General features: G+C 40.9%; 1 pseudogene; it reads right to left on the reverse strand.

Moving 5' to 3' along the window:
* Nucleotides 1–7,918: 7,918 nt before the first annotated feature.
* On the reverse strand, nt 7,919–8,407 carry LOC124502516 (60S ribosomal protein L23a-like; annotated as a pseudogene).
* Between the last annotated feature and the right edge of the window lie 512 nt (nt 8,408–8,919).

The following is an 8,919-nucleotide window of genomic DNA, read 5'->3' on the forward strand; positions in this document are numbered from 1 at the left end:
AATTCTATGTCCCAGAACTGCTCTGTTTGTGGAAAGACCCTGGCCCCAGAGTCACTTGCCCTTGTTTCTGGCTCATTCAGGATTAGAGGCAGGTTGACATTGAACTGTACTTGGAGGTGAGTTGTTAGTGCAGATGGTGACCTCAGAGTGGGATACTTGCCATGTGGTCAGTGTCTGAGAGCAGATGGGCCCTTCTTTACCAGCTGACACTTGAGTCCTCCTCAAAGCACACCATACAAGTGGAGCGAGTGGGTCTGGAGCCGGCAAGACAAGGAGGCAGATGCCAGCATTCTAACAGTCCTATCTGGAGAGAGCTGTAGGGTATGTGCCCTTAGGGGCAGGTCAAGAATTTGTTTCCTCACAGATAAGTTACTCTTCTAAATTTTGTGACTCATGACAGCTACCACTTCTATCCCTGTCAGTAGTTCACCACGTGCTTTCACATGCATGCTCTTCTTTGATGTTCACATTGACACTATAAGGCATATATTAGTTTCCTAGAATTGCTGCAACAAATTGCCACAAACTTAATGGCATAAAATAACAGAAATTTGTTCTCTCACAATTCTGGAGGCCGGAAAATTGAAATCAATATATCAGTAGGACTGGACTCTGTCCAGAAACTCTAGGGAAGAACTTTTCTTTCCTCTTCCAGCTTCTGGTGACTCCCCTTTGTTTGTGACAGCATTACTCCAGTCTCTGGCTGCAAATGACCTTCTCTGGGTGTGTCTTCCCCTTCTCCATCTCTTATAAGGACAGCTGTCATTGGATTTAGGGTCCATTCTAATCCAGGATGAGTTCATCTCAAGATCCTTACCTTCATCATATCTGCAAAGACCTTTATTCCAAGTAAGGTCACATTCTGAGGTTCTAGGTAAACGTATATTTTAGGGGGCACTATTCAACTTACTATAATTATATATTAGTATACTCTCTTGAGGATGGGGAAACTTAAAGAGGGTGTTTTTTAAAAATTTTCTTTAATGTTCACTTATTTTTGAGAGAGAGACAGAGCACGAGCAGGTGAAGGGCAGAGGGAGAGACAACAGAATCTGAAGCAGGCTCCAGGCTCTGAGCTATCAGCACTGAGCCCGAAGTGGGGCTTGAACCTACGTACTGTGATATCATGACCTGAATTGGAGTTGCATGCTTAACCAATTGAGCCACCCAGGCACCTCTTAAAGAGGGTGTTTTTGCTCAGAGACATTGGAGCATGTTAAGTCTTTGGACAACAGATCTCTTCTTTCCACTGGGTCTTACTAGTCCTCAGTCTCTCCAAACGTGGGCATCTGTATGCAGTGGGGGTACTGCTTTCATTCTATGTATTGAGAACCTACTGCCTGCTTTGTGAAATGCATATATCTTTGTCAAATTAAGAACAGACTAATTTAAGAGCTTTTTAAAATTTGGCTGAGACCAGAATGAGGAGAGAATGAGTTCATAATGGATTCCTCTGTCTTGGCTCAGTTGTTTTTCTCCCCTGCTTCTTCTCTTTCCCACATCTTTTAGGGCTACCAGGAGGGGCTGGGCAGAGCCTACCTAAGGTTTGTGGTCAGTGTGGCTGAGCTGACTCGGTGAGGACATGTGACCACTTCACTGTGGCTAGGGTTTTTTTTTCTTTTGTCCCTGGACAAAAGGCACTTAAATTTCATACCTGACGCTTGAAAGGAAATGTAAATATAAACAATGTTTTCTGTCTCTCTGTACATTTCTTAGGAGGGCCAGATGAAACTGTGATGGAGGTCAAAGTTGTGATGTGCTTTTCTTGAGCTCATTTGCCCAGGGACCACCCCAGCATCCTGCCGTTTTTCAGGACCTCTCTCGTGGGACACTGCCGCATATTCCCAAAGTGTTCCCTTGTCTGCCCCCTTATAAAGACTTTGTGGTCCCATGTGCCATTTCTTCAAGGATTTTTGTCTTGCTTTTATTTAAATACTTTATTATGAAATATTCCAGATATGAGAAAATGCATTAAAATATGAAACACACCTGCCACTTATCTGAAGACCTCAATATTGCTGGTACATTTGAAGCTCTCATGTTCCTTTCCTTTCCTCCCAGAAGCAACCGCTATTCTGAATTTGGGGTTTGTCATTGCCATGTATTTCTTTATACTGTTCTGCCATTGCCTCTGTCCCTACGTGACACAAAATCTTGTTCCCAAGGGAATGCAGAGTTTCTTTGGGCTTTGAAGAAGGCCATTGGTGATGTTTAGGTGGGAGATAAGTTGCTAATATTTATTTGGTACCTATTGTGTACCAGGTTCTGTGTCAGGTGTCTTCTATGCACTCATGACACTGACCGCATTGACATCAACCATCAGCATTTGGAGTTGTTCTCCTTATTTTGCAACCATGGACACCAGGAACGGAGATGGGAAGTAGTTGCCTGTCCAAGTTTAACCGTTAATACCTACCTGATGGCACCATGTTTTCCCTCAAATTGCTTCTCTCTTAATACAGGGTGCTAGTTGGGAGCCTGGCTGTGTGACTCTGAATGAGTTTCCTGACCTCTCTGGTCTTTCTTCTTTTCTAAACAGATGGCTCCTGTGCCCCCTCCAGCCCTGGTACAGGAGCAACTGCTGGTGCACCCAGCATGATTCATCCTCAGTTCGTGGGTTTCAGTGCTTCATTTTAGTCATGTGGGCTTTTGTGAATTGGCCTTGAATTTTACCATGACTTATAATAACCCCACTTCTTCCATTCATTCACCAATCTACCCCACATTTATTGAGCATGGGCCAGGATTGGTGTTTCACCCTGACCATATGAGAGGCGTACATACTCTTTAGTCACACGGCAAGCTTCCTTTCTGTGTTCTAAACAAAAGGCCTAGTAACTACCTCTTTCCTAAACTGAGGACCACCTGTTAGCATCTCAAGGAGAAAACACAGGGCGGGGACCATATTTGGGTAAGAGTGGCCTCTAAGGAGACCTAATATGTTTAGCTGTAGACTACCTCTAAACTATAGAAGGCCACCTGATACTCATGGACAGCTGGGCTAATTACCAGGTGACCATTTTTGTTCATATGCTTCCTCAGTGCATCGTTCAATCAAGCATGTGTTCTGGAAGGAATAGTGCTGGTAATATATAAAGTGAAAGTTAATAATATTGGTCACACTCTTATTGAGGATGACAAGAGGTGAGTCCAGCAGCCATGGTGATTATAGGTGAGTTAATGGTATTGCTTGCTTGATTATATGGTCATTCTAGCTATTAGGATTTACAAGGAGAAAGCTGCCTGAGAAAGACATCAGTTAAAGTGAATAAAAATGTCGAATCGTTTTATTTACTTAGATGTACTGAGAAGGAATGAAAATGTGGCAAAACCTTGTTTTTCTAACAATGGAAGGAATGAAACATTTTATTGATATCCTGGATGAAACAGCAAAGTAGACTCTGGAGGGGGACTGCTAGGTTTGGATTTTGAGTCAGGCTCTAAGTTTCTAAGTATCAGTTCTACAACAGATTTGCCAGAAGATCTTACATCTAAGTTCTGGTCTGATAATGCTGCACTGAATTGCATATTACGCTGCCCAGGAGTACCATTTTTATGCTGGAAGTTTGAGTTAATTAATATAATAAAGTTGTTTAACAAAATAGTAGGAAGAGGTATTCAGGTAAGATTTGAGGAATTCCAGAACCTATGCTGCTTGAGACCAGGTGGAATCACAGCAATGGAAGATGAGTCTTAGTACACACAGTGCTCACCTAAGAGTCTTGCCAGGGGCTCCTGGGTGGCTCAGTCAGTTAAGCGTTCAACTCTTGGTTTTGGTTCAGGTCACGATCTCAGTTTGTGAGTTCCAGCCCTGCTTCAGGGTTTGCACTGACAGTGTGGAGCCTGCTTGGGATTCTCTCTCTCCCTCCCTCTCCCTTCCTCTCTGCCCCTCCCTTGCTCAATCTCTCTGTCTCTCTCTCTCTCTCTCTCTCTGTCTCTCTCTGTCTCTCTCTAAATAAATAAATAAATAAATAAATAAATAAATAAATAAATAAATAAATAAATGCCTTTCTCTCCACTAGCTCAGCAGAAAATAAGGTCAAAACCAACCAGAGGGAAAAGAGACAAGTTCTTAATGCTTTGTAATACACATATTTCACATGGTGGGTGGAATGAAGGTTATGGAGATGACAGATTCGTTGAAACCCATGGAAAATGTTAGGACTCTGACCTTGTACATTTTACATTTATTTCAGCTCTCATCATGCTGCATTTTAACTTACGGGCTTACATATCCATCCCTCTCCTGGGTCTTGCAGTGCCCCTCAATCAGGAACTTCATCTTATTCCTGTATTTTCAGTATATTTTTTTAAATGTTTGTTATCTTAGAGCAAGCACACACACACATGGGCATGTGCAAGCAGGGGAGGGGCAGAGAGAGGAGGACAAAGGATCCGAAGTCCTGATGCGGGGCTTGGACTCAAAAACTGTGAGATCATGACCTGAGCTCAAGTTGGATGCTCAACCAACTGAGCTACCCAGGCGCTCCATTTTCCATGTATTTTTAACGCAGGGCCTGGGCATCATAGATCCTCAATGCATTCATTGAATCAAATTACTTTGGTTTGTTACAGCTTTGAGTAGTAAATGCTGTACTTTTAAGTTAGTTTTTACTAGTATCTTTGAATGACAGGAGATAGATTTTTCTGTAACTTAAAATTCTGTAGTTTCCCCCAATTTTTAGTTGCCCCACACTGAGTTCACATTATGTTTAGATGTTTCAGGGGGAGTGGGTGGGGGTAGCATTAATTTTGATGGCACAGCTCTGTTTTTATAAAATCTCAGACTTTGACTCTTAAATAAGTAATTAGCACATATTAAAAATGTTGTGTTGTGAATCTCTGTGCTTATGATGGCATCTAATGTGTGAGGAACCATTTGTTTAGGTAGCTATTTACAATGTGACAAATAGCTTCTCTGTTGAAACCAACAACCAACCAAAATACAAGATAGAGAAACCTATTCATACAGTCATTTTTAAACCCACAGAACATCCATGCTTTCTCACAAAACTTCTGAAATCAATTTTCTTGGCTGGCATTCATTTAATAACAAAACTATGCTTCCTTATCAATCTCACCTTTCTCATCAAAGATGCAAGGATATCCTGAGAAGTATGCAGCTGTGAGTTTTATACAAAGGAAAAATGCTAGTAATCTAGCTGGTTCCTACAATTGATCTGACCTCTTGATAAATAATGCAGAAAGATTAACAGGATATTTATGAAGATAATAAAAATGTAATTGTTACTTTGGTGTTATGCCGTAACAATGAGAGTTTCTAGTATGGTCATCTCACCAGGATGGAAGAAGACACCCTGGGATTTCATTCTTGCCTCTGCCCTTTTCAGCTATTGTCCCCTGGGCAACTCTCTTAGCATCTCTGAGCCTAGTTTCCCAATTTGTGATGTGAGGCTCCTAGAAATTTATATACAGTGTTATTGTGGTGTTCAAAGGAATACGGGAAATCTTGGTATGAACTCTAAAGGGATATACAAACACAAGGAATTATCATAGAAGGGCAGGCCATCTGGATTGTGGATTACTCCTAGGAAATCTTTGTTCTGTGGACATAATAAAGTACAAGTACATTCTAGAATGATACATTCTAATTCCCATGTCTAATAGGACCTTTTTGTTTCCCACCCCATAGTGCTATGGTAGGGCTCCATTACATTTGTTGAACTTACATACCATGAAAGCCATCTCTTGTGAAGGCTTATGAGCCAGAGACAGAAGTATAATGGCTATAGGATATTGGCTTAACATATTATTTCCAGGAGTAAAATGCACTTAGAATTTTATTGACTACTATTTTTATAGATTTTTTTTTCTCAGCCAAATTATCCAAAATTTTAGGAGCTGGTATTTACATATTTTAAGTAATTCAGTTTCTTACATAGATAGTAATAAAAACACATGTTATATTACTTTTAGAATTTATAAAATTTTTATCTCCCTGAGTAAATATAGAGATGGTTATATGATGCACCATGTTTTCCCTTTTTGCTTTGACTACCAGAAAACTCAAAGCTCAGCTTTCAGTTATAGTGAATATTCTGGCCAAAGTCAGTTTTGTTTAAGAGGGCTCACCTTAGGGGAGCCTGAGTGGCTCAGTCGGTTGAGCATCCGACTTGGGTTCAAGGCATAATCTCATGGGTTCATCAATTCAAGCCCTGCATTGCATTGGGCTTGCTGCTGTCAGTGGGGAGTCTGCTTCAGGTCCTCTGTACTCCTCTCTCTCTATGCCCCTCCTCTGCTCACACTCTATCAAAAATAAATATTAAAAAAAGGGATCTCCTTAGACTATTGGCATCAGAATCACCTGGAGTGCTGTTCATATGGATTCTGGAACTCACCTACTGGTGTAGATTTCTTGGACCTTGGGCCTCAATAATCTGTATTTTATACAGAACACTAGTTATTCTTGGGCATATTAAAGTTTGAAAATTACTGGCTTAAGATTTTAGAATCTTGATTCTTCCACTATATGAGTGAACTTTAAATAGCCATAATTTGTATCTTAAAATCACCTATAGCCTTTTCGGAATAGGCAAAGCAGAATAACTAAAAACATTTATGTCCATTTGGAAAAGATGATTCTGGTTGTCTTATAAAGTACTTTCTGCCAGTTCCCTTGTATTCCCTTTCCTTAAGTGTAAGTAAAGTCTTCAGATCTGCTCTTGTGTTGAAGGAGGTGAGAAAGAGGACTTGTGGCCTGGAACTGTGAGCTCCTATCTGACTCCTTTGCCCTGGCAGGAGTGATGGCATAGAGATATAAAAAGGCACTGGAGATCTATAGAGCTCAGAGTTAACAGCATAAGAGGCTCTGTCTTCGGAAAGAGGGGTGGGCGTTGCATTAACTGTTGCTAGTGCAATACTAAGATCCTTGAGTCAGAGACTTTTTCTGTTTCTTGGGCATAGTGCAGAGCCTGCACTAAGACCATCAGGAGGGGAAGAGGTGCTGATGGGTGTCCAGAATCCAAATTGAGAGAGAGAGAGAGAGAGAGAGAGAGAGAGCGAGCGCGAGCGAGCTAGAGAATCTTAAGCAGGCTCCACACTCAGTATGGAGCCCAACGTGGGGCTGCATCCCAGGACCCTGGGATCGTGATCTGAGGCCAAAATCAAGAGTCAGATGCTTAACCGACTGAGCCACCCAGGTGCCCCATGAATATGCTTATCTCTAAAAATACACATTTTAGAGCCAAATTTAAGTGATCTTACAATATGATTTACTCTGTAATACTCTCCCCACTGTGGACTCTATTGAAAAGGAATGGGTTAAATTAGAACTAACATTTTGGCCCCAAACCAAAATGCTCTTTGGTTTTCTTTAAATATGTGTACTATTCTTTCCTCTCTACCTGACCCCTGTTCTTTCACTCCCAAATCTCTGCATCTCTTTCAGTGTCAAACACAGATGGCATTTGAGGGAGACCATGTGGCATAATGGAGTGACTCTAGGCCAGGAACACCTCAATTCATGGGTGAGAAACCCTCCAGGGGTATTGACACTTCGAGACCTGTGACCAGGACATGCCTCTAATTGATTGTAGATCCCTGGTGGCCACCCCCCTCCCCCACCTTGGAGCCTGATACAGCTGCAGAATTCCAAGGCCATGCCATCAACCAGTTAGGCTGATAAGAAAGAAGAATCCTGGTGGCCATGATGACCAGCTTTTCCAGTTCCTCCCAGTCAGAAGTAATCTCTCCTTCTCCTTTAATTATTTTTTAAAAATATTAATTGTTGAGTAGACCTAAAAATATTTTTGAGGAGATATAAAATATAAAGTGTACATAAGATAAAGGATGGCACAGCTTCAAACACCTGTTTATCCACCACAAGGTTTATTTATTTAATTACTTATTTTTTTATTATCATTTTTTTTTTATGTTGAAAAAACTTAGATTTAACCAGCTGGACTCAGTTTAGATGATCCCAATTTTGTTGGCAACATCCAAAGCATCATAGTCAGGAGCCAGTCGAACATATGCTTTCTTTTCTTCATCGGACCCGATCAGAGTGTTGACCTTGGCCACTTGGTCAATGTCCTAGAGCTTCTTCACAGCCTGTTTGATCTGGTGCTTGTTGGCCTTGACATACACAATGAACACAAAAGTGTTGTTGTCTTCTATTTTCTTTGTGGCTGACTCGATAGTCCGGGGAAACTTGATGATGGCATAGTGGTCAAGCTTGTTTCTCCTGGGGGCACTCTTTCGAGGATATCTGGGCTGCCTTCGGAGATGCAGTGTCTTGGGCCATTGGAATGTAGGTGACATGCAGATCTTTTTTTTTTTTTTTATGACTGTGGATGCCTTTCAGCACTGCTTTCTTGGCCTTCAAAGCCTTTGCTTTGGCTTCAGCTTAGGGAGGGGCAGGGGCTTCCTTCTTTGCCTTTGACACCATCTTCGTGAAAGGGCTCCACCACGAGGTTTAAACAAAAGATCATAAATATTGCCTTTCAGTGCTCTTGTGGCCTCTCCCCTATCCTATTTTTTTCTCTCCCCCATATTAAAGGTAACCATTCTCCTAAATTTGGGAATTTTCATATTCTTGATTTATTTTATAGTTTTATTACATATTCATATCCCTAAACTATACATAGTTTAGTTTAAAAAAGCTTTTAAAAAGTTGTATTTCTTAAAATTCAAGTATAACTAGAATGAATCATTACACATAGTTTTGTTTTTATTAAATTTTATTTAAACTGGAGCAAACAGTATATTTTTTTAGACTTTTTCCACCTGAAGGTAAGTTGGAGGAGATTCATCTGTGTTATGGACAGGAGTAGTTCCTTTATATCTGCTCCTGTGTAGTATTCCATTATATTAGTATACCTACTATCTCTATTCCACCATTTACAGACACTTGTGTGATTCCAGTTTGGGGCTATTAAGAATTTTCTGAATTTGCTTTTG

The sequence above is a fragment of the Lynx rufus genome, unplaced genomic scaffold (assembly GCF_022079265.1).
Source record: "Lynx rufus isolate CCGP_SWC_20201006 ecotype Redwood Valley unplaced genomic scaffold, mLynRuf1.p SCAF_7, whole genome shotgun sequence".
Taxonomy (NCBI): domain Eukaryota; kingdom Metazoa; phylum Chordata; class Mammalia; order Carnivora; family Felidae; genus Lynx; species Lynx rufus.